The sequence below is a fragment of the Aptenodytes patagonicus genome, chromosome 18 (assembly GCF_965638725.1).
Source record: "Aptenodytes patagonicus chromosome 18, bAptPat1.pri.cur, whole genome shotgun sequence".
Classification (NCBI taxonomy): domain Eukaryota; kingdom Metazoa; phylum Chordata; class Aves; order Sphenisciformes; family Spheniscidae; genus Aptenodytes; species Aptenodytes patagonicus.
This window is the reverse complement of record NC_134966.1, coordinates 9751922-9778247: the sequence shown is the minus strand read 5'-3', so window position 1 is coordinate 9778247 and position 26326 is coordinate 9751922.

Sequence of the window (26326 nt, the reverse complement as noted above, 5' to 3'; positions counted from 1 at the left end):
GGCTGGTCCCCGGCTTGGGCACGGCCCCCAGGCTGGGGGACACGAGGGGCAGCTCGCCGGCAGGCGCGGGCAGGCATCGGGTCCCTAACAGGGCGATGCTGGCAGGGCGTGTTGGACCGTTACCCCACTCATTGCAGCCAGTGCCACAGGGCTTCTAATTCCCTCTGTACCGGGGCCAGGAACAAGCGGATGGGACCTGTCCGCACGGCTCTTTTGGAGGCTTGGTTGCTTTGCAAAGCAAAACCCCTCTCGGGGCAGGAGGCTGGAGCAAGGCTGGGTGAGACCCAGCTGCGTGTTCTCCCTTTGTCCCCAGCCCGCGGCCGGGGAGGGAATATCGCATCCACGCATCCCCAGCCCTGCACCGCCACCGGCAATGCACTGGCCAAGCCTCTTCAACCCTGAGGCAGGAGCAAACATAACCAGGTGCCCCTCGATGGAGCTGTGCCACAGCATCCTTAGCAGCCTCCGCAGCTCTCTCCTGGCAACTCTGAAGAAAATTTCTTGGTGTTGCAGAGCCCATATGCCTAAATCCCACGCAGGCCGGTGAACCCCGGCTTTGCACTGGGCTGGGAGGCTGGATGGTGCTTCCCCTCGGCAGCGCCGCTTCCCGGAGAGTTCTGCTCCCAGCAAAGACACAGAAGCGCTGTAATTGCAAATCATTTTTGTAATGCTCTCACTGTAAACGCTACTTAAGATGTCATCAATGATTGATATATTTGCTAATTGAGACTTCCCCTTGGGCTGATAGCCAGAGTGCTTTATTTCTTCTATTATTTTATGTTATTTTATGACTGACGTATTTGTGGCAGCACTTCTTTCATCTTCATTAAGCAAACGCCCTGGGGGATATGTGGTGGCACGCACCGCGAGGGCTGCCGGGGCAGGACGGGATGAGCGCTGGAGCCTCTGCCTTGCACAAAAGCAGTGGGGGACTGCTCGGCTGTGGGGGGCAGCCGGGAAGGGGCTGCTCTGCGCTGCCCTTGCTGCAGGGGGATGTTCACGAAAAGGGAAGGTCCTGCCTGTGCCTCAGTTTCCCGCCCGGTAAAGGACAGCTCAACTATTTAATGCAAAGGGGGACTGAGAGCTAATGATGTCCTGCAGCGCTGCGGAAGAGCAAAACCCTGGCAAATGTCGGCTTTGGGAAGGAGAGAAATATTTCATCATTTTTACCTGGGGGGAGTTGTCTGGTCAAACATCTCATGCAGTAAATAACTACTTCGGTAATGCCCAGGTGGAACAAGGGGGGAGCTGCCACCTTCTTCAGGTCTCAGCACCCACCGGATAAATTAGCCCACATCTGGAAACCACAAATTCAGCTCCTTGGACATCCCCGGGTCCTAGGAGGGTGCTTCACGGTGCCATGTCCCAGCACCAGACCTGCCCAGCACACTGCGATGGTACCACCTTGCAGGATGATGGGTGGCCAACTCAGCTAGTTCCAGGGAAGCGCTTTGCTTTTTCCAACACCTTTGTTTGAAAATGTATGCTTGTGCCAGGAAGCAACAAGGCTCTGCACTCACTTAAACCAACAATTAAATAATGATAATCCTCTGAATGGCCTCCAGACTTGCACTCCACTTCCACTTGCTGCCTTCAACGCTGCCTGTCTTGGAGGGGCACCAAGAACTGGCTGCAACATGTGCATTCCCTGCCCAAGAGAGCTAATCAAACCTGCAGGAAAACCAGCCCCCTGCCATGCTCACCGGGGCTGCTGGAGGAGCAGGGGACGCCTTGCATCTCATTTGCCTAAATGAGCGCTGGGATCCAGCTTTATTAGCACTCTGAATTCAGAGGCTCGGCATGCCAGCCGCTTCAGGCAGCTGTCTGCGGGCATGCCAGCGGGCCAGGGTGCAGCATTAGTGCCCATCTGGCGATGGGAGCGGCTGCGCTCGCTCGCCTTTCTGCTTGCAGAGCGAGGAAATGGGTTTGCAAATACGGGGGTATGAAATAAATAAATAAAGCGTGGCCGCCTGAGCTGTGAAGCAAAAGCAATTTTATTTCGGCGCGGGCCCATCTGCCGCGCGTCCAGAGCACCATCTTCTCCCGCGGTAAAGGAAGGTGAGTCAATACGGTGGCAGTGCCCAAATAGGTGACCCTGGCTGAGGGCCTGTACGAGGTGGGTGCTTCTCGGGGGGGAAGCTCCTCTGGGGTTCACCGCAACACCTTCTGAGACCCGTTAGGACGAGCGGTATTTCCCAGCCCCACTCCCGCTCCCACCCTGGGATGCTTCGCATCCAGCATCCCGCCACCCTGCCAGGGGACACAGCCGCCTCCCTTACACCTCTGGCAGCTTTTCTCTGCACAGCGGGGCTGGTAATAAACTATAAACAATTCGTAATGAAAACTGGCATGCCCTTTTGAGCATCCATCCCCACAGCCGCCGCCTGCCTGCAGAGGCTGCTGTTGTCCCCATGCGCCGGAGCTCAAGGGCACCGGGAGGAGTGGCGGGACAGCTCGCTCCCTCCTCGCCACTCGACTCCCAACGGCTTTCACCAACCTTGGAAATCCCCGCTGTGTCAGGCGCGAAGGGCGCGGAGGGTTTTGCTGTGGCATGCTTGCTCTGCAGGGTGCTGGCCCCACGGGGGCTCGTGTACATCCCTGCCCCCCCCAAATCCGGGACTGTCCATGCTGTGGGGGTTAATAAGCAGTCCATGTCATGCTTACAGCTACAGAGGGTCTTTCCTTGAACAAGAGCTGGGTTAATAACCAGCAAGGGAAGGGTGAACGAGGCAGCAAGCAAACCTGCAGCGGCTGATTTGCACCAGCACCGCCAGGGAGGGCTGCGTCTCCGGCCAAGTGGGGCCGTACCCCTAACAGAGCCCGTCTGGCACGCTTGGGCTTGGCAAGGCAATAGCCATTCCCTGCCCTGGGGATGGTCCTGCTTCCCAAAACCACACAGCCACCCGCTGGAGAGCAGCCCATGGAGGAGGGACCCGCGGCTCCAGCTGGCCCAAGGGAGGATGAGTAAAGCATGCAACTTGCTTTGAAGCACAATCTCTCTCCATGAGCATCCAACACTCGTAAAACGTAGTGATGCCGACTGTCATCACTGCCTGATCGAATGCAACTGATAAATGGGGAGTGGGAACTTTAATATTTTGCAGCGCCAGGAAAGAGCAGGTTGCCATGGTGATGCCAGTTTTTTTTCCCCTGTTTTTTTTTTCCCCCTCCCTTTCCTCCTCTTTGGGGTTGAACAGGAGGAGTCTGGCAGCCTGCTGGGGGGATTTATTAGCTCCAAAATAGGCCATGGTTCAGGAAAGGGGGAGAAATACTGCCGCGGTGAGCAGCATGAGCTTGGCCCTAATATACAACATGTGCTCTCTGGGAATGGGTGTAAATCAGGGCTGGGCAAATACCAGGGCAGCACGAAAGCGGCTCACTTGCCTTGCCTTATCCTCAGAGGGGATCTGTGGAAAACTCCTAAAGGATTTAATGCCACTGCTGATGACCAAGGAATAATAAAAAGAGGGGAAGGGGAAGGCAGACATTTTAAAGCCAGCTGGCAGCAGGGTACAGCCCTGGGCTGGTTGTGGCTCTCCAGAGCCGGGCATCATCCTCAGTGCCAGCCTGTATCTCTTTCTGCGGGTCATTTCTGCACAAACCTGGCTGGGTTTTGGTCGAGTCTTGCTGGTGACGCCCTCCTTGGCTGCACGGACGTGTCTCTCGTGGATAGGCGATACGCAGCAGCCCGGCGAGTGGCCGGACCCTGCTAACCTGAGCGAGCACTGGGAGCTGGTACCTCCTCGTCCCAGCTCCTGCCTCAAGCCGGACCTGCCCGTGCTGCACAGCATTGGCTCCTTAGCGACTTGGGGTTTGTTTTTTAAGCTTGTAACAGTGCACTTGAAATAATTAGCCTGAGTAGTCTAATGAAAGGAAACAAGAAATCCTTTGCGAACAACTTGCATGAAGGCGGTGGGGAAGGTTGCAGTCCCCTCTGCACTGCTCCCAGTTCGCCCTAGCCAGAGCTGCCTGAGCTGTCCCCGTGAGCCCCAAGCCCTGCCCTGATGGCACGTGCGATCCGCTCAACTCCAAGCAAAAATCTGGAGCAAGGGGAGGTCTCAGGACAACCTGAGCTCCCTGCAGACCCCTTCAGCCCTGTTTTCTTTGGCAATCCCAACAGGCGCTGCCTGTGTGCCTCTTCTGGGGTATGCAAACAACCACCGCCTTTTCCACGGGGACGTCAGGGTGGCTTCAGCTCTGCTGCTGGCCCTTGTCCCAGGAGGTCTAAGCAGGTAAAAGGGTGCTTTTCCTCCACGCAGGAGAAGGTAACGGGTAAATAAATGAGTCCAGCAGAGTGCCCTGAAATTCCTATTCTCTTTTTTCAAGTGCTGGGAAGAGAAATCGCTGATCAGTCGTGAAAGAACAAAATAAAGAAGGGAAGGTTACTGGGGAAGATGCTTGAGGATTCAGAGCCATGAGCTGGCGTAGACACACGTAGCTCCTTACATCTAATCTGAACCTCTTCCTAATCACCAGCCACAGGAATACATTTGTTTCGGGTTCTCAAATTGGCTACTCTTTTGCAGCTCAACCACAGCTCTACGGATTTACAGTGACAGGGTAATTTTTAACTGTTAGAGTGAAGTCTCTCCGCTGCAGGCAAAACAGTAACTCCCCGCTTGGGCTGGAGCAGCAGGGAGGTAGGGCTGGCCCTTGGGGGCTGTGGGATGTTGGCTGTGACTATTCTGGGCAGCATCTCTGGAGCGCCAGCCCTGCTCTGTGCCCGCAGGAGGAGGCAGGTGGTGGGCAGGAGGGCCACGGGCAGGCAGCCTGCCCGATCCGGGAGGTGCCCCGCTGTTTCTGAAGTGCTAATTGCTGCAACGCTTCCTTGGCACCTGCTTTCACACCGCGCTGACTCCCATATCCTCCCCATCTGCATCTGCCGAGAAGGATTTCAGCCCATCTGCTCCCGGAGAAGACTCGCCCAACAGCGGTCTATCACTACCAGCCCTCCCCTCTCTGCGCTGGGGGCATTTGCGGGGCAGCTTATCTGCAGGGCTAAATTCCTTCTTTACATCACCGCTCCTTTTCCTTTTTCCAGAGTTGCTGTCACCTTTTCATTTTAGGCCCCAAGGCAAGTTGTTCTTGCGCGGCAAGCCGTGGACCAGGACTGCAGGGTCGACGGCATCTCGCAGGCTGCAGGACAGTCATGCCGCTCGCGTGCCAGCGTGGTGCAGAGCTGGCACTGGCCTGCTCAGCCAGACCGTGGCTTGGTGTGAGCAGCATTAGCATCCCAGCAATTAGTGGAGCTATGTTGATTTGCAACAATCTCGGAGCATAAAGAGTACTCGGCCAGATGGTAAATTGTGTGTGTTCCTGAAAACAACAGTAATATACGCTGGGCTTGAATGGGGCTTTGGTGATGTTAATGGATCTCTGAAATGACCCTGCTTGCATGAGCTCGGAAACAAGCCAAGGCTCGGTTACAGCACAGCTTCCTGGCTCAGCCTTAAAACCACCCGCATGGGTGTGAAGGAGGAGTAACCACCCAGGAGCGCTCAGCGAGGTGAAGCCAGCACGCGTCAGGCTTGGATCAATCGCCTGACCTAGATGTACTTTATGTCCTTGGGTAAGTTACTGCTTCTCTGTGTACTACCATTTCTCCAACTTAAAACAGAGCTAGCAGCAGCAGGGCTGCCGGTGCTCGGGGTCCGGCTCCCCGGTGCCCCTGGTGTGAAGGTGCTGGACTGCCTGGGCACCTCGTGTCTGCCCGGCCGGCAGCAGCTCCCTGGCAAAACTCTGCCTCTTCCCGGTGCTTTGCCACAATTAACCGGTTAGCTGTGCCCCCTCACGAGAAGGTTCACACATGTAGGCTGCCTTGTTCCATCATGGACTTTCTCCAGACCTTAGTCCAAATGTCCTGGCTTGGAGCCATCACTAATATCTGCTGTTCTGCCCTAAAATACTAATCAAGCTGATAAAGAAATTGGCTCCAAAGAGTATTCATCAACATTTTTCCAGTGCCATCAAGCAGTTAAAAATGAAACCATTCCCAAAGACACACTGGAGCTGGTGGAGAAAAGGAGGAGAATGGCTGGTGCCTCACCCAGCGTGGGCCCATCCCTTGCCCGTCCCTACAACGTTTCTGCTAACCCTGTCTGCTTCCAGCATGGGAAGAGCAATGGCCCAGCCCCGTGTTGCGCTGGGCTGAAGCAAGAAATGATCATTAAAGTGTGCTGAAAGCAGCCCGCTGCTTTAGGAGTTCACGCTGTTTTAAGAGCATCGCTGAAATCCCTGGGGTCCTCTGATCCATATCAGTTGATTTCCCAGGAAAAGCTTTATTACACCGATTATCCCCAGGGCTCCGTTGGCCCCAGCCCTGCAGAGGAGCCCCACAGCCCTTACCCGGAGAAGCCACAATGGCAATCAGGTTTCATTGCCTCGGGCTGCAGAGGCGCGGAGGGACCCCACGGCTGGGAGCTGAGGGACCCCTCTGCGGGTGCCTGGGGGCTGGTCTGGTGCTGGATGATTTAGGGAATAAACACCAGCACTACCCAGAGTCAGTCTGACTGCTGACACCTCTACAAGATGCTGAAAGTCCCGGGCTGCGGGAGCCCTCCTGCCCTGCCTTTCTCCCCCCGCCGCGCAGGCAGCCCGCAGGCATCCACGGCACGCACACAAACACGCGTGTTACCGCCTCGGAACCTCCTCCCTTCGCTAAACTAACGCCCGCCTGCCCGTGTCCCAGCCCCCGGCTTTGGAGGAGATCCGGGAAGGCTGGGTGGTAAACATGCATACATAAACAAACAGCCAGGCTGTATTATTCATTATTACTCTCATTCTCTCTTTGATGAAGGCAGACAAAGTCACCTCTCTTTTGTGCGACGTGCGTGTTGTTTTTGCTTTATTTTTTATTTGTTTCTTTCCTTATAAAACTCATGTGAACAGGCCAGATGCGGTTTCCATAGCAACCATCTCTCTTCAAGCATCAGATGCTGGAAAAGGGTTTTTCAGTTTAATCCTCCTAGAAATCTCCCCAGCAGAGGTTGCTGGTATAAGATGATACTAAGAGATGCACAGCAGCAGTGGTTGGCATATTTGAAATCCCATGTGCTTCTCTTTGCATGAAGAACCTGCCCTTTCACCCTTTGGAAATGGCACATATCACAGTAAGAGCAGCAAATGTATCCTAATGCCTCATCTTACATTTAAACAGTCTTTCCCTGCACGGCTCCCAAAGCATTTCATGGTGATTAAGACGAGAGTGCAGCATCCTGCATCCCTGTGCTCGTTGAGTGGGGCAGAGACCAGGGCAGCTGCCTCGATCACACCTACCCCAGCCCACCCCAAGCTGCCACTGGCATTCAACGTATGGCTTGGGGTATATAAACGAGCCTCCTTTATTGAAAAAAAAAGGGAAAAAGTATCCTTAGTGCTTGGCAGGAGTGGCTTCCCATTTTACAACCATGGATCAGTCACTGGTGACTGACACGGTCATATTGGAGAAGACATATTAAATGCTGTTTGCAACCAAAACTGCCCTGCTCTGCATCCACACCGATGCACACATCTCCCTTTCTGCGGTGAAAGCGGGGCCCTCGATGCAGGCCCCTGCCCCTACTCCCATCACCCTCCGTCTCGCTCCCTGGGTTGTGTCGGCAAAGTTGCATCAATCAAGCTCCTTAAGAGGATGGATGGAGAAGGCAGGATTTCAGCCCGGCTTGTTGAACAAAGATCTATCCATTTGAAATAAAAAGCTTAGAAATGGAAGCTGGAATTTAACTAGTGCAGAATGAGCTGGTCAGCCTCTCTCTGAAAAAAAAAGAAAATCCCGTAGAACTTGACAGAAAGTAATAGCCATTGTATTTTGTTTTTTTCATTGAACAGATTTCGTGTAGGCATAGCAGGAAAGTTTGCTCTGATGGATTTTAACTCAGTTTAATTAAAATAGTTGAAACTGAGTCAATTCCCCACTCTCTAGTGCAGAAATGCAACAGAAAAGCAAAGTGCCTATTCAAAGTAAACGACTTTAGCAATGCATCTTCTAAAGGAAGATTTTGCTTGTGACGTGCAGTCTCAGCCTCCTTAACCCCAGATCTAACTGACGGTGGTAGGTTCCTCCAGGAAAAACCTGTTACGTCTCATGTTTTGTAACGTCAGGACTACGGAGTCGTCCTTGGAGGGTCAGGCGGTTTTGTGAGTTATCCCAGAGCCAAACCACCTGGTGACCCCCAGGCTGTTGGGAACTTTCTTAAAAATAACAAAAGAGGCAATGGCAATGAAAGGATTGTGACACCATGTGTTGTCCCAGATTCATTCTGGATTATGAGGCTGGTTTTGCGGGTGCAGGGAAATCACGGGGTCACGGGCAGCAGACCCTCCTTCTGCCCCCAGGCAGGGCCTGCACCTCTGGCATCATTTATAGCAGATGCAGGTTAAAATGCCTTTAAAATTTGTAGGGATGAAGATCCCGCAGTCCCAGCAAGCGACATGTACTGGTCAAATGGAATATACCTCACATCGGTGGAGGAGATGGCTGAGACTGGGCTTCCAAAATGTCACTTGCCCCTCCATACTGACTGCGAGCAGGCAAAACCCAGGCGGCGTGGGCTCAGAGACCCTTGCAAAGCCACATACTGCATGATCCCTTTGCAGGCTGAGAAGTGGAAATGAGTTAAGAGCAGAAACCAGGAGAAACTGGGATTAACAACTCAAATCTGAGCAATAGTCAGAATATTTGCAATTCACGGCAAAGCTCTGTTCCAGTTCTCATCTGTTTGCTTTCCATCAAGAGCAAGCTTCGTCTTGTGATTAAATGAAGGAGGTAGGGATCAGGACTCCCGGGCTCTGCTCTTAACTCTGCTGCTAATTTGCCGTGTTTCTTCAGAGAGGTCACGTACGATTAAATGCTCAGAGCTGGTGCAGGATCAAAATTCCCACTGACGTCAATAGGGACAACAGGTTTTTAGCGTGAGTGGAAAAATGCTGCCTGTAATGCTTCCTTTGCTTCAGCTTCCTGGGTGCAGAACTCTCCTGCCCAGTGCTGTGGATGAATTTATTTAGGTTTATGGAAAGGAACCCGCAGGGTTCCTCTGGTTTCCTGGGGTGGTGAAGAAAAGGGAGCAGAGCAATTCAGAGTCAACCTGCTGAAAAAAGAGAGAAGCTCCCCTCACCCCACCAGTTCATTGCCGAGGTCTAAACCTTGTCCACAGCCACATGAACAGCCCCCCTGTGCCACACTCTTGCTGTCACCGTGGCCTCTGGGCTTGCTGAACCTGCAAGAGTTTTGGGTGCATGCGATTTGGTGACCTTGGGGCCATGGAGGCGTGCAGGGCAGGCGAGAGCACGGGGGTGCAGGCACAGCCACGTACCGATAACCGCGCTTGCCCTGTCTAATATGCTGGCAGATGGCAGTTCACCCATGATATGCTCCTTTTTGGCATGGCCATTATGTCCCCGATTACTACCATGACGAGCAGATAATTCCTCGTGTCAGCGAGTGATGGAGAGGAGAGCAGACGGGGGAAGGTGCAGTGCTGGCCAGGCGCTCCTCCTCCACGGCCGCATCGTGCCCATTTGCCCTTTCTTTCGGAGAAGACGTAGCCCGTTATTTCAAATGCTCCTGCCAGACCCTACTTGTTTTGAAACCGATAGGCAGAAGCAGTTCCTGACCCTGCGGCTGGAGCCCACGGGCTTTTTCTGAGTGATATCCGTGGCAGATAAATTACACCCCCTTTAAGCTCTGCCCTGTTCCTTCCTTTGTGCTTCTCTTGATGCGGCTGCCTGGCAGAGGTGTGGCGAGAGCATGGCGAACGGTCCCATCGCTCTTGTTGTCAATCATCCCTTGTCAAAGTGCTGAAGGTACAATAAATCCCCGTCCAGGAAAAGGCTGTATTTACATATCTGGTTTTCAGAAATGGCAATAGGCTGTTAAGAAAATACAGGGTTTTAATCACCTGGTTTGGGCTCCTGCACAACTTCTGAGGCATTGCTGGAGGTTGGGCACGGTGGCACCGTCTGTCCCTTTATTTGCAAGTGGTCATTAGGAGTGATTAATTATAATGATGCTATTTAACCCCTTTGCAGGTATCTTTCACAATTTCCAAAGCACAAAAGTGGTTGCGTGTCCTTATCTTTGTTCAATAAACAGGTAAGTTGAGAGATGGGGATGTGTACCAGCATCTCCCCCGTGGAAGATGCCCAGCCCTAGAGCTTCTCCTACACTCTATATCCAAAAAATAGAGCACAGACAAACTTCTGTGGGTATGTTTGTAATGGGCCCCATTTGCAAGAGGGCTGATGTCACAATTTATAGACGAGCTCTATTAATGATTTTTTTTTTCAAAATAAAAGCACAGCAACAGAAATCTTCAGCCTTAAATGCTCTTCTACCCTGCCAGCCCCCACCCTGTGCCTTTTCATAGTACCAAGGAAGCAGAAAAAGAGAGCAGCCAAGAGATAGACAGGTGGGGAAAAGGAACACATCAGGGATTAACAGCAAGCCCAGCTGCAGCGGGGATGGGAGCTTCCCCCAAACCCCACCCCGTCCCAGTATAAGGCAGCACCTTTGCTGTGCTCCAGCCTCAGCAGCCGCTCAGCTTACTGACCTTAATTTTTATTTTAGCTTGAGCAACATTGGTCTGGAGAGAGAGCAGAGGCTTTAAAAGCAGCCTAGCGTGGAGCAGAGATGCGTGTGTATATATTTCACTAAGGGGAAGGAAAATTAAGGAGGGGGAGGACGTAAACCCTCTTGCTCTGTAAAGCCGTGCAGCTCAGCTGTCCCCTGGTGCTGGCCCCAGTTACGAGGCTGAGCGCAAGCATGCTTGGTGGGGTGGGGATAGCAGCATCCTCAGCGTCAGCATAAATCTGAGCGAGCCTGTGGCCAAAATGGGCTCCTGGCTTGCAGAGGGATGGAGGAGGCAACCGGAGGCACAGCAGCGATGAGGCAGGTTGCGGCAACTGGGGACGGAGTGGTTTTTAAAAGTATTTGGCAAGAGCCTCATGGGGCGTGCAGGGCTGTGGGGCAGCGAGTGCATGTTTGGGGGGTCTTGCCTGCCCACGGGCTTCCTTGCACCCCGGGTGATTTCCCCCGCCCCCACCCCATTAGCCATGCAGTTTTATGACCTTTGTTTTCAGGAGATGGCCCCATTGCAGCAGCTGTGCCTAGGGGGGACCCGGTGCTTCGGGACTGATCCTGCCTGGTGCTGTGGGCATCAGCAGGAGACGTTCCCTTGTCCTCATGGATGTGCTCTCTCGGAGCCCTTTTCTGCAGGAGGAGAAAGACCTGATATCAGGAACCACAGGACTGTCATAGCTGGCATCCACAGCAAAGCACCCACCGGCAGTGGGGGAGACCGGGACCCGGGAGGTGCTGAGCACCCCAGAATGCCCCACCAGGTCCCGCCTTGGGGCTGCGCGGCCAGGGCTGAGTCCCCCATGCAGCGTGGGATGGAGGTGTAGGGGAGAGGCAGAGGGGAGCAAAGCTCGATGCTTTTTTGCCATCAAAATAATATGAAATTCATTTGTTTGAACAAATCCCGGGGAACTCCCTGCTCTGCCTGACGCTTGTGTTTGAATTCTCTGGGGTGCACTTTGACCCACAGCTCGGAGCAATGATTGAAGGACGCAACTGAAGAACAGCTCCCAGGAACCTTGCAAAAGGAGGCAAACCTTCCAGCCTAAAAAACAACTGCAAAAACTACTTCTTTCCACATCAAACTGTATTCCATAATCCATAGTACTCTTTTTAAAAAAAAAAAAAAAAAAAAAAAAAAAGGGGGGGGGGGGCAGTGTAGGGGCAGGCTGTAGCTGAAGCAAGCAACGAGCTTCTACTTAGCATTATTTATCATCAATGATCTCCAGGCTGGGCCATGATGCATAATTCATTTTCTTTTTCAAGGCTGCATCTTGAACCGAGCCCAGTCTGGCACCTCCCCGCCGCAGCCGCGGTACGTTCTGGCTCTTCGAAAAAAGCAACTTGGGCATCTCGGCGTGCGGAGTCCTTGGCCTCTTCATATTCATGTGAATATGACAGTCTGGCAAGGGCTGCTGCTAAGTTTATCCCTGTCTGTGTGCTGCCTCGGTGCCTGTCCTCCCTGCTCATCCCCCGGTGCCGGGAGCTGCGTCGCACAAGCTTTCACAGCGCTGCAGATTTGGGGTTGCATATCTCACTTGCCTGGAGCCAATTTCCACCGGCTCAGGAAGTAGCCGATAGCTTTTAAAAATGAAGGAGAGGAGCCGTGTCCTTGTTCAAGGCTCTGTCCCCCTGCCCTGCCCCAGGCTTGGGGGGGGATGGAGATGCAGCCCCTCCTGGGTACGTGCGTGGCAGAGGGAGAGTGGGAGAAGGGAGACGGAAAGAGGAGCCAGCAGCCTTTTATTCTGGGGCCCGCTTGCAAACATTTTCTAAAAGACCAATAAATAATTAATAGCTGTTATAAGCATATTGCAGACACGAGGAGTTTTTGCTGCAGATGGTCGTAAGGACGTTGTCAGCGGGTTATCGACTGGAGGGCTCCACAATCCATCGTCATCGACTGGTCATTTATTAAAACATCTATTCATTAACTCTTTATGGACAACGAGCAGAACTTTAATATAAAACGGAAGGACCACAACCCCCCAGAATAGCTGTGCGTTGCTTTTTGGAGGCAGGGTTGTGTCCTGAGCAGGAACAGAGGCAGGAAGGATGGAGGGGGAGCTGGTCAAACTGCTCCCAAAATCCAGCTCAGAGCCAGGACCGGGGGCCTCTGATTCCCTCCCCGTGCGTCAGGCGCCATCGGGAAGCAGGTGAAGTCGGTGTATCTTTACCAAATCAATTCTCCTTCACTTAACTTTGTCTCCGTAGAGTAGACATCTCGTTCCATCAGTAATGATAAATATATCCTGCGCTGGGCAGGACTCAAATGTTTTCGGAGGCATTTCCAAAGCCCAGAGGAAGGGTCTGCCCTACCACTGCCCAACCGGTGCATACTGGTTGTTACTGGTTTCTCTCCCAGGCTCGCTAATTACCATTGGGTGGGTTCGCACGGTGCCTGGGGATGCTCGCTGCTGGCGAAGGGAGCTGAAGGAGAGCTCAGGACGGTTCCTTCCCGGAGAGCAAGAAGACATTGATGATTTATTTCACTCTCTCTCTAAGGTAATTATGTACCTAGGCAGTCTTAAAATGTGTATTTCTTTTCTCCAGCAGACCAGAACAGCCTCTTTGGTTCCATTCTAGTAAATAAATATGTATTTACACACTTTATTAAGATGGGTATTACTTCCCCAGAAGACTGGCATAACTCTTCTGCTCTGGTATTTTATGTAAAACTGTATTTGCACATTAGTTTGAAATATATATGACAGGCTAGTTGGACCACAGCAGCCTTGGCAATCACTGAGCACAACTCGAGGAGCTATGTGTGAAGACACATGCGTGAGTGTGGGTATAGATGATGCACGCAGCTTCCTCGGGACCTGTGCGTGGCACCCACAGCTACAGCTCTGCTGTAGGAGGAGGAGATGTCCTTACTGCGCTTCCACCTTTCCTCAAAATGTTAAAAAAAAATCAGCAGTAAAATGTCAGGCCAGCTCCAAAGCTGAGGATGGCAGGTGAAACTTCAGGGAAAAGCCACCAAATATGTTGCCAACGTGCAAAATTTGGCATTTGAGTCTTCCGGATCGTCAGTGCAAAACCCCTCTCCTGTGAGGCAGCGGGACCGTCATCCCCCCAACGTCACCCCCCTCCCCAGCCGGGCTGCAGCTCCCGGCCAGGCTGCTCAGACTCTCTCCATCCCTGATGGAACAAAGACTCCTGCTTTTCCCTGAGGTTTTACTCCTGGCCAAACAACGGGATGTGTCGCATTCAGCTCCTACCCCGCGACCGCTCTCCCCGTGCATCGGGGGCTCGTGGCAGAGGCAAAAGCGGCTCACACCGACCGGGGTTTCTAATTACGGTTGTTTTCCCGCAGACCGTTTTTGCTGGGTCCAACGAGCACATGCGGAGAGGCAGTCCCTGCCCCGAGCGCTGCAACATCCAACCAGCTAAAGCAGGTGGGAGTGGAAGAGAGGAGGGAGCTTTGCCTGTCCTCGAGGGCCCTGGGAGGTAGGAAAAGCACGTTTTCATGCTGTTTCACACACACGGCACGACCTCTGTACTCAAGTATCCAGCAGTAAAAATGTGGCTGGATTAACCTGACAAAGCAGCAGTCTATAGTATATTAATTCTCTCATAATTTCGTAAATCTGCTTAACTGAGAACCTCAATGCATTTAACACACATTAGTAGGTAATAGCAATTAATTTAAAAAAACCCCCAGCAATTCAGGCGCAGGCAGGCCGGGGGCTGTCGCGGTGTGTGGGTGTCCGTGTGAGCTGCTTGCCCAGCCCTGCTCCCGACCCAGGGCAGCAGAGTGGTCCAGCCGGGCTGTGCCGCATCTCCACTGCAGTGACGGCAGGCTCGGAGCATCTGAAATCTAATCGAGCATAAAAACATTGGATTTGAGCTGTCCCCAGGGGAAGTTTAATAAGCAACAATGATCAGCTAAGTAGACTTTTTCAAGTCTACTTAGCAAAAGTACAAAAGCAAAGTGCAGGAAGGAGAGGTGGGTCCTATGAGTGTGCAACGCGCCAGCGTGGGTGTGAAAGGCCTTTGGCTTAATGCTGGGTGGGGACAGGAGAAAACCAAGGTGAAATCTGGAAGAGTTTGGGAGCTGGGAGTGGGCTCAGCTCCTGGATATTCACCCCGTTGCTCTGCCGGAGGAGCCAGAGGAGATCTCAGAATAGGGCTGCAGATGCAACTGTTCAAGAAATGGGCTCTGCCTACGCTGGCTGCTTACCCTGAGACACCTTGAACCTGCTTTCAACAGTGTTTGGAGGTCACAAGTCCTACTGGCAACCCTTTTCTTGCTCCTGGCAACTGTCAGCCCTTGAATTTCAGCCCAGGTTTGTTAGAGTTGAGTCTGCACAACCCCTTCCTCACTGAGCAGGGTCCCTCCATCCCCTCGTCCCAACACCATGCTGGCTCTGTTCAGCAAAACATTTCCACGTGTGCCTGATATTAAGCAATGGCTGCTCCTGCTGGCTTTAAGGGCACTATCTAATCTCCTTTAAATTAAGCATATGATCGGGTTTTGGCTAGACTGGGGCCTCGGGCCTTAATCTCTTTATGCCCCACTTTCTCAATCTGCAAAATAGTAATTAACTGCTTCATGGGGCTAAATTGATTTCCCATATTTCACTGATGCTCATTTTGGCAATATGCAGGTTACCATTCTCCCAGAGATTGCAATTTGCATGCTGCTCAGCGAATTACATATTATATATCCACACACACACGCACAAATCTAAGCCTCAGGGAAAAAAAAATCTAAATGCCACGATGGCTGAGATGGGATGTAAGCAATAACAGTAAGGATAACAAAAATGCAATTCAGAGATTCAAAGGATTTAGCGAATGGAGAATAGGCCGAGTTGCATAAAAAGAAGGTAAGAAACTCAACTGAGTTAAGAAGTAATGAAAAGAATAATGACAATCAAACAGGATGGAAGAGCTTAATTAAGAATTAACTTTTTTCAAATAGAGCTTGGGAGAGCTGACGGTGGTCAGTGAAGAGGATGGGGGACGAACCAGAGACGTTGTTTTTAACCCCTTCATGAATGTCAGGGGAAAAGGAAGAGCAAAGGAAGTTTGTGGGGAAAAATCTGGCACGGCTCTGTCTCTGCTTTGCAGGACGTGGAGGGGTGTGGATTTGGGGAGAAGTTGACAAATGTTACGTGTTTCTTGGGGGAAACATGAAATGGAGACGGAAAAAGAAAATCCTTTCCTAAAATTACCCTGGGGATGCCCCTTTTCATCCTGATAGAATAACCCTGCTGGTTTTGGTTCCTGGGACTGGAGCACGTGGCCCGATAGGACCTGGAGGAGGTTTTGATTCTACACCTGCTGCTTGTACGTTCCTTGTTTGTGTTGGGCTGCAAACAAGTAAAGATTACGTTAGGGATGATGCACTGGTGCAGAAATGTTGGACAGATTAAATCTTGTTTCATTGTGGCTCTCTATCATGTCTCAGCACAGCTTTGTCAAATGATAAGGTTTGAAAGGCTGCGAGCTGGAGCAAGCTGGATCAGTAATGTTCATTAAGATAAAATCAAAGACAGGCTCCTGCTCTCCGTTTTCTAGAAGGTCTCATTCCATAAAAAGGTAAATTAAAAAAAAAACCAAGCAAACCTACCCTGACTGAGTAATCCTCATGGGAAACTGTGGGCTTCGACATCACGGTTTTCATTTTCTCCTGCTACAGTCTTTGTAGAGAAAAAGGACAGCTGAGAGACCAGAAAGGAAAAGAGAAGTCAAAAAGTTACTGAGCAGCATCAGCCTGGTTAAGTCTAATTCCAATGCATTGACTCTGCTCAGCTCCTTGGGGAATGAAGAAATGAAAGGAAAGGAGGAAGAAAAGCAAAATAATTGAAAGGAGTAACTCAATTTGGGAAGAATTATTCTCCTAATGATTTATGGCTTCATTAATGACTGATTGAAGAAATGATTTTTTTTTTTTTTTTACTTACTAGGAATTAAGGCGGCTGGCTGAAAGGTTACTGGATGTCACAGCAACAGAGACTCATTTGTCTCCATTTAAATACTTAATGATCTCTATCTTTCTCCTCCTCGATCGATAGGATCTAGAAGCACGCTGTGTGTCGCAGACTTTCTTGGCTTCACAAAAATGTGACCTGGTGCTCCGAGGAACGAGTGGACGTTTGGTAACGAGACACGGCTGAGAGGGCGTGAACGGTGCAGAGAGACACCTTGCGATGCCCTGTCCCTGTCCCCATCCCCGGGTACTGCTGGCCTGGGGGCTGCTGCAGCGCTCTGCCCCCCGCAGAAAGTCGCCCCCCCACCACCTCTGCTTCACATGTATGTTTTCCGCGGTCCTCTAGTGCTGGGGGGGGGTGTCTGTTTTGATAAAGCCGTTCACCTTTGAGTGATACCACTGGTCCTGGCTGTGATGGAAGCATCTATCCCAGCTAAGAGCTCATGCTCTTACTTGCATCCCCAGAGATGAAGGTATTTTTCCTTTTAATGCACCTGAAATCCTCGGCGCTGTTGCATTCGGCAAGTGCGGTGGTGAGACCCGTGCTGTGGTCACGGCGAGGGGCCGGTCTGCACGCGGGGAGCTAAGGCAGCGCTCACCCCTGCATTTCTCTGGCTACGCAGCCCTATAGGTGTGTGTGCCTGTATAAATGAGTACACACGAGATGTACGCATGCACGTATATTTTCATAATTGAAGATTTTCATATTGAAAATATACACCCGCATAATTCTCTGGTGTATATTTTTTATGCATTGATATTAGAAGCAAACACAATAAATGCAGACTGAAGACCGGTTCGCAGGGCACACATCAACATGAAAATCTCCTGATTGCAAAACCCCTGTGGGCGCGAGGCTACTGGGTTAGCAAAGCGATTTAAAATTCATTATCATTCAGCACTCCAGTGCCTCCAGGCTCAGCAGCGCCGAGTCAGGCGCACGTCCTTCAACTCTCTTCAATTAAACAGCCTCCTAAAAGTTCAGGCCCTGTTAATTGGTCTCAGGACTACTTAGTGCCATAATTGGGATTTCTCTGCCCGGCACTGCTGGCAGATGTGCCAGGCTGGGGCTGTACCGGGGCGACCTGGCTCGAGCGTGGACCACAACTCACCGCATCGGATCGTGAAAGCCGAGACTGGGTCTTGGGAAGGGAGGGCAGGAGCAGAAGCCGAGGTAACAAACAGGTCCCTTCATCCAGAGATGCGCTTTCAAAGTCTAAATTCAGCCTGGAGTCTCTTGTGGTCAGGTTTTGGTGGTGCAACGGGGTTGGTACAGGGGAGTGGATGCTGCAGCAGCATCCTTCCAGCTGCAGGATTTTTTTTATCGCCTACAATAATGAAGGTCAAACTGCCTGTCAGTCAAAGCGCGGTTTCCCTTAGTTTAGCAGTACGATTGGAAAGCTGAGCCACAGCGTGACCCTGTTGCTATTGGATATGAGCTCCATACAGATGATATGCAAACATATTTAAGATTTTTTGTCTATTTGCAGGAGCAATATCAATTTGCAAGGATGAGCTAAATTAACATAACTCATTACTTTCCCATGTGTAACTTGTGTCAAATGAACACCTCCTTTGAGGGGACTATCAAGGGGAAAATTGCTTGGCCCATGTATGTATGTATGACTGTTGTTGTGATATAATAGCAAAGATATTTTCTTTCCTCCTATAAAATGAGAAAATTCCCTTTTGCTAAGCAGAGAGTGAGCTTGTGTGGGGGCTGAATAAAAAAAGTCTTTGGCAAAGATTTTTTTTTGCCATAGACACAGGCTTGGGAACATCACTGCAGCCTGCATATTCGTGGCAAATACAACCTGCTTTTTTATGGGAAGAAAGGCAGAAATTTTTTCCCCTGCTGAAGAAAAGGTGAAACCATTTTGGAGACTTCTAACTCAAACTTTTCTCTTTTCAGGTTATCCCCTTCTTTGGTTGAAAATAACAGACTATTAAATCATTTTATTGATAATACCAATAACTGAAGTCAATAGATCCCAGAGGAGGGAGTTGAAGACCGGTTTTGGATCAGGAGCAGAATCGCCTCCTCTGAGCCATCCCGTACATCCCAGGCGCTGCCTGTTGGTCATAGATGATGAACCCGTTACCCATCACCTCCCCACGCAGGGTATTTTATATCCATTTTGCCCTTCGGAGCAGTGGCTCCTGCCCGCAGGCTTAAAAATAACACCCCAGCTGCAGAGGCGAGGGCAGGGGCACCAGCCGGTCCTGGCACGGGGCCGTAACTCCCGACACGGGCAACGTCGGATGCTTTCAGGGGATACAGAGAAAAGTAGTCAGCGGTCTCTGAAGTGCGGTGTCAACTGTGCTTATTTTCTCCTTGCAGAGGCTGCTTGCTTCCTTACGTGATGCACATCAAGAGGGCTATTTTAAGTCATTGGGCTGGTCGGTTCTTCTTTTTTTCTAAAAATCAGCTCCTACACCACAAAATTGCTACCTGAATGCTGGGCTACAGCAAAAACTAGTACTCTTGATCAGCCCTGATATAAAATGACAACTGGGGGTATCGGCGGGCACACTTCATTTGCTCTGTCAAACATCATAAATAATTTGAAGGATTTTTTTTTTTACCTTAACAAAGTGGCAGCAGCGTGCGTCGGGTCAGCCCGCGTTGAAAACTGGAGGGGGCTCGGCCGGGGAGCTGGTTGGAAGTCAAGGTGTTTAAAGCAAAAAAGGAAAGGTGCCTTGGGATCCCTGCACAGCTCGGTGCCCCAGCTATTTTCCCCACAGACCTTTGGGGTGAGGGCTGCCACCGTCCCAGCGCCAAGCACCAACGGACTGGCGGCAGGGATGCGCTCGATAAACCCCAAAGCTGAGCTGCCTAGCCCTGTAAGGGTGGAGGGGAAAAGCAGTGAACATCTCACTTTTTCCTTTGAGCGGTTACAACTTATTTTGTTAGCGCTCCAAAAAAATTTGTATGAGTGATTTTTGGCTTTTTTGTCCCCCAAGGAAATGTGAGGAAAGGAAGAACGTCAGGGATGGGCACTTGTGCCACGTCGGGGTGCAGCTGCCGAGCGGGGCTTCGTGTGCGGGCAGGGAGGGCACAACCCCACCGTGCTCGGGGGCTTTGCCCTCTCTCTGATTTTTCTTTCTTTGCCACTTTTTGGCCATGAGGTGGGCCTGCGATCCCAAAGCATGCAAGGAGGTGTCCTCCCGGGTCTTGCTTGGAGAAAAGGATTTTTTTTTTTTTGACAAATTTTAACAGCAGCAGGAACAGGTCACCCTGCCAGAAGGACGCTGGGCTCCAGCATATTCAGCCCGAGCCCCCCAGGAGAGCAGGGAGGGGAGGTGAACGGTGCTGCATGGCTCTCTGTGGTTTTTTGCCAGCCAAATTAAGGGGGGGTTTCATACGGGAGCACTGTAAAGGGTTTGGGCACCTGCTTGGGCACTGCCTCTGATGCGGGTCTGGGAGCAAGCTCTTATTAATTCAGGCGGCAGGGATGGAGAAGCAGCGCTGCTGAGCCCGCGGCTCCCCGCCAGCTCTTCAGCTGTGCTGGCCAGCTCCGAGAAAAGCCCTTCAGAAAGGAGAAAAGCCCTTCAGAAATGCCCTCGACTTCCTCGCCTGAACCAGAGGCAACGGGTCACGGCATCCCGTTCTGCGTCGCTGGTCATGCTGGCGGGTGAGCGCTCGCCCCCGCCACAGCCAGCCCCGGCCACCGGCACGGCGAGCGTCAGCGACACCGACCTGGCCTTGCTGCAAAACACAACAGGTTTGTTAGATATGGGGATGCTTTTTCAATTAAAACAATCTCCCCCCTCCCTTTGCTCCTGGTCTCAGTGGAGCCTTGGAAATGTTTCTGCACTTAACATTGCATGTAATTATGGTCTGGCTGTCTCAGAAAGCAGCCCTTGATGTACTTAGCAGCATCACCTTCCGATTTTCAAGGCAGCACTTACTAGGCAGGAGAGGAGGAGAGGCAGGAATTATCCAAGTCTTGCGGGAGCCATACATCATGCTCAATTTTTTTTTTATACCCTCCATTAGGATGGGGCACAAATGTGTGGGATGATGCAGGGCCAGGCACCACAAAGTGTCCCCTGAGTCACGGCATTTAGTGGCACAGCCATGGTTCAGCCAGCCCTTGCCGGCCTTCTGGGGACCTGGCCTCCTGAAGGAGAGCCCTGCCTGCTGCAAACAGCCTTTGCTGAATTTTGCTGCTAGCACCAGCGAGGAGAAATACCGGTGTATAGGGTCTTTGGGGATGAAGTTTCAGATTTTGATCCATGAGCCAAATTAAAAGATTATTTTTCCCCTCAATAAACAAATCCCCTCTTCCCCTTCCTGCTAGCCGAGACATCTGCTCCTCTGAAAAGAGCTTGCACCACAGAGAAATACCTCCTACTGCGTGTCCTACTGTCCTTTCTGCCTGTTTTGATTTGCATCTTTTATATTTTCTTTGGATTATGCTAGTCATACTCCTTGCTTAGATGTGGTAGTAGTGCCAGGGGGTTTTATATTATGAAATGCTGTTAACCTTTTGCTATTATTTGTCTTATACGTCCCCATGTGCTACGGATACCTCTTCTGTTATCAGAGCGGGAATCCTATAGGACTGCTATCAAACACCGACTGAATAGAGCAGGGTGGAGGGAGGGCTCGGCAGCGCTGCAGTGGTAATGAGCAGCTGTGTACGTCTTCAGTCCTGGAGGTTAATGCCTGAAGTTTTTAAATGAGGAAAAATCAGAAATGCTACGAGAGCCAGGTTTAATAGGCAACCGAGCGCCCAGCCCGAGACTCCAAAGGCAGGCCTGAAAGGAGCCAGACCGACTGATTTATATTTGCATTGCCATCCCCTGGCAAACGGGATGCTCGGAGCCGCCTCTGACTGTCTGCACTAGTTTGTTCTGTTGTGCCGGCGCGAGCGGTGCCACGCGGGGTCCCCGGCCCATCACTCACCCACCCCGCACCCACCCACCCACCCCAGCAGCAGCTCTGGGTGCTCCGGGCAGCTGGTCTGGACCCGGCTGCTTTTGGGAGGCTTCTTTAACCACGCATTTACCCTCCAGACACGCTCTGGAAGTGCAAAATTGACTTTATTCTGACAACCTGGATACCCTCTGGGGCTGGGGGACACGGCTTCGATCAAAATGATTTCACCCCTGCAGACGGCCTCTGTGCTGCGGCGGTGCCAGCGAAGCCCTGTTTTGGTGGCCGTGTGTCAGTGCCCCTGCCCTTGCTGCAGGCTGGCGGCAGCCCCTGCCCGGCTCGGGGATGGGGCTGCGTTTCGGGGCCCCCAGGCAGCACTGCCTGATGGAGAGAAGAGCGTTTCCATCCCCAGCCCTTCCTCCAGGCCGGGTGCTCCTCCCTGGTGACACCAACAAGCAGAACCTGGTCTTTATTTTAAACTGCTGATTTTTGTCAAGGGAAAAGGTGATTCTGACCAATGGGAAACACAGTTTTATTTCACTCCAAGTTTTCCAGTTCTTCCTTCAAGCCCTCAAAAAATTCCCTACTGACTCGTTCTCCCTTCCTGCCGTCTCTTTCCTCTTCCCAGACAAGAAAACTAAGAGAAACCCACAGACCTTCGACCAGACCCGCTGCGCGAAAGCCCATCACGTTTTGGGGGAGCATCGAGCTGGTGCAGAAAGGAATTTCCCAGCGGGAGGGCATGAGGGCACATTTACGCTGTTGAGGCTGGTCGGAGCTCTGTCTTACCCCAGGGACAGCAGCGAGGAGTGGCAGCCCCTGCTCCGGGCAGCCCCGTGCCCTCCCGCTGCCCCTCTCCATCCCTGCCTGGGCAGATGGAAGGCAGCAGCTCTTTAATTATTAAAATTAGTGCATTCTTGAAAACACGTAGCATGCTTTTGGCTCTGCAAATCATTGCTTTTGTGAGAGAGGAGCAGTAATAAAATTAACCGACAGAGAGGAATAAACAAGTGGCACAGATGTAAATATTATATAATCTGCATTTCCTAAAATATCCCTGGCTTGGCATCAGGAGTTGGATTCAGAAGAGAACCAGAGCAAGGATGCTGATAGAAAACAAATAATAATAGCAGGCAAATAGTAATTAATCATTCTGTATACGGGTATTAATGCTTGCATGCAAGCTCCTTGCCAAACGCTCAAGGTGCTTTATGTCCCCCCGGGTTCCCCTTCACTGCTGGCTCGGGCGGATGGCGGGCGTCTCTGGGAGAAGCGGGGAAACTGAGGCAGGCGGGAAGCCTCGCCGACGGTGCCGGAGGGCCAGCCTGCCACCCGGGCTCCGATTTCTGCAAAGTGCTGAGTACCTGCCACCAGCGCCGGGCTTTCGGCGGAGGTGTTACTGCCCGCGCTTCCAGGTTCGTACCGGGGGCTGGAGCAGATTTTTAGCAGGTGCAAAGCCAACAGAGGTGGATCCCGGCACACGCAGGGAGCCCCTCCAGCCCTCCGGTGTGGCAGGGGGAGCAGACGCGCTCGGTTCTGACCCCCAGCTAACGTTTGCTTCCAGGGAACCCCTTCCCACGTCAGTGCTGGAAAATAGCCCATCCTGCTTTCCCTTTTCACGTCACATCATAGAAATGCTAAGATTCCCTTGGGAATCTTATGTTTTAATGGTCAAATTAGTGCCAGGTGAGATCCCATACCTAAAGTCAGGCAGTGACTTCAGAGCACCAGCCCTCTCTGCCCGGGGCCGCTCCAGCTCTGGCACCGATGTGCCTGTTCATCAGCGCATCGAGCTGTTGCCGCTCCCCGGGACTGCCCGTCTGGGGAAGCCGTGGTGCTCGCAGCCGGCGTTGCGAGCATCAGGGCAAAAACACTTCCAGGAGCAACACTCAGCGCACGACCGCCTGCCGTGGTGGGGCTCAGCATGGGAAAAGGGAGTTTCTCCGGCTCACGGGGGCTTGTTGCTATTTGTCTGTTTGGCAAAACACAGAGGACAGTCACACCGAACCACGGAGACCAGACACAAGTCGGTGCGGGGTCATCGGCGGGTGACACCAGCGGGCTTGGGGAAGGGTGCTTGGGCACCCGGCCCTCCTTGGAGCACCACGCTTTCCTCTTGCTGCTTGGCAATCCAGAGGGGTATTTGTTGTAATGTGACACTCCCTCCTTAATGTCCCATGTTTGAAGTCACATTGGAGAGCCGTATCCCATCTGGTGAGTCACAGCCTCCTCCTGTCACTCGGTTACCTGCAGGGCCTCCGCAGGAGGAGTGATGACTAACCCACGCAGAGTGACACATCACAGGGAAATGTAAATATTGTCTTTTATTTTTTGCCTTCTGAAGCCTCCAGAAGAAAATTATTTTTGTTTCAGTTTGAAAACATAAGCCAGCCTGGTGTTTTCTGCCGTGGCTGGGAGAGCAGATGGGTCAGCCTTGCCTGAGCAGGCGGTGATGGGGAGATGCTGCTGCTTCCCACGGGTGCCCCCAGCCACCCTCCTGCCCCCCACCACACTGGAAAAGCCGTTTGCACAAGCGCCCTTCTGCAAAGGGTCTGGCTCTGTGCTTGGCGGAGCATCCTCTGCTCCCCTGCCTGTGGGCCATGCCGGCCACGCTGCCTGGACCAGGGATCAATATCCCAGGAGATCAGCTCTGGCCCTTCTGCATGATAGGGATTCACGACACTTCTGCTCAAAAGCCCTTCCTTAATCTGGGAGACAGCGATCGATGGGAAATTAACTGTACTTTAGGCCTGATTGCTCCAGCAGGAAGGGGCTGCTGCAGGGGGATGAACTCATTCCTCGCTCTGCGGCGATATCAAAAGGGCTCTGGTCCCAGCTGGCTCCATCCTATTTTTTTTGTCTTTTTTCTTTTCAATCAGACTTCAGAACGTTCCTGTTCCAGGAGGACAGTGGGTGCACGGGTGGGCACAGCCGCCCCCACGCTGCGGTTGATGCTCTCCTCTCATCCTGGTGCTCCACCGGCACGGGGGACGCGGGGCAGGGAGGGGAGACGGGGAGAGGTCTGGACATGGAGCAGCGCTGGGGGCATGTGGCTCCAGTCCCTTCCCGGTGCTCCTTCCTCTGTAACCTCACCCACATCGTTTACAGGGTAAATGCCCGCTGCAGCGATGCCGTGCACGACACCAGCCCTTGCCAGGGCCCCTCATGGTGCTGGTGATGCCCGGAGCCAGCTCGCACGGAGGTGGCACTCATCGGTGTCACACCGGGGACGGTCTTCACGGCAGGAGGGACAGATTTCCCAGAGTCTCTCTCATACGCTCCGAGTACCACTCACATCCCACGGGCTCTATTCAAAACCAGAACTAAAGCCAGGCACGTGTGTCAATGGTTCAAATATGATTTCAGTCTCGTGTTTGTTAGACGTATAATCGCTGCACATGAAATAGGTGGAAGACCATGTTCCCCCAAGGCATGGCCTTTATCATACGCAGCCTCCTAGCATTTAGCATCAGAGGGAAGGTGAAATCAAAAGAATAAAAATAAGTAAATGATTATAGAAAACAGTCTTCTGCAAAATTGTTCCAATTGCCATTGAAGGTTCACCCAGAGATGAATTATTTTGTGTTTTTGTATTATTACTGTTTTGAAGAAAAAATCTTGTATTCTCCACAAACCAGGTTGCTGCTGTACTTTTTTAAATGCCTGCCATCTCATCAGTGCCACATTAAACCAACATTTCAAATTCAAACCAACTATGCAAGTGGATAAATGTAATAGTAATGGCAGGAATTAGAAAGCAGGGCACAGGATTGAGGCAGCAATGATTTACGAGACCCAGGCAGGAACAATCAAAGGCATCAGATCACTTCTTTGCTGCCCTGCATGTGCCTATTTGCATTTTATTCCTGACGGCTGGATTTTAAAGCTCAGTTCTCACCCGACTGGCAAATAGATGCTGCTCTTTTTTGTTCTTAGCCCAACAAAATCGTTAGGGAATGGGTGAGAAGACTGGAATTGCTCCCTCCATGGGCTGTCGGGGTGTTATGCTTGTGCCCATCGCGGGGAAGCAGCGAGATGTGTTGGGCTGATCTCCCGACCCAGCACAGCGAGGTGCTGATCCCACTGAGCACCCCGATACACCGTGGAGTAAGGATCCCACCATCGGCGATGCTCATTCACGCTCCCTGTAGCCATCACCCGTGTCCTGTCCCGGTGGACGTTTCCCTAGCCCCCCGATCCTTTCCATGCCAAGCTGCTGCCACTACCCTGCTCTGCTCGTCCTCCCCCCCGTCCCCTCCTTCCTTCCCTGGGGGGTTTCCCATGCCGCCACGACCAAACCGGTGCGTGCCCGCAGTGCTTCCCTTTCCAACCCCAGCCATTTGCTGACTAGCAGCTGGAAATCCCGCAGCAGCATCCATCCCCCAGGGACCAGCAGTATCGGTGATGGGCTTGGGGCCGCTCCTCCAAAGGGGGAAGGGGCTGCAGATGTCCACAGGCCCTTAGGGCACTGCAGTGGGAAGGAGCTGCTGGAAAAGGGGCTCTTTTTGACTCCCCCACAGCCCTGGGGAACCAGGGGTTCTCCCTGGGGGCTTCTGTAAGTTATTCTGTGAGTGCTGGGCTTGTTTCTGGGGCAGCACACGGAGCGGAGCCATGCCTGCGGGAAGGAGGAAAGCCAGGACTGCGCCGGGCTCCCTAATGCTTATAAGAGGCTGATGGCTGGGGGGGTGTAAATCAACAGCGTGCCGTTGGCTCCCTGGGGTTTTTATGGCGATGTGCCACGGTGTATAAAACCTGATCAATAGACTTTGTGGGAATATACTAAACGGGCACGTGCGACCCTGACGGCCTTGCGCCGGTGGCTGTGACTTCGGCAGCAAGATGTGCTTTCCTGCCATCGACTGCCAAAACGCAGCCGGCTCTGGGATGGGGATACAGGAGCTGCTTAAAGAGGGAAAGGATGCGAGTACCAGGG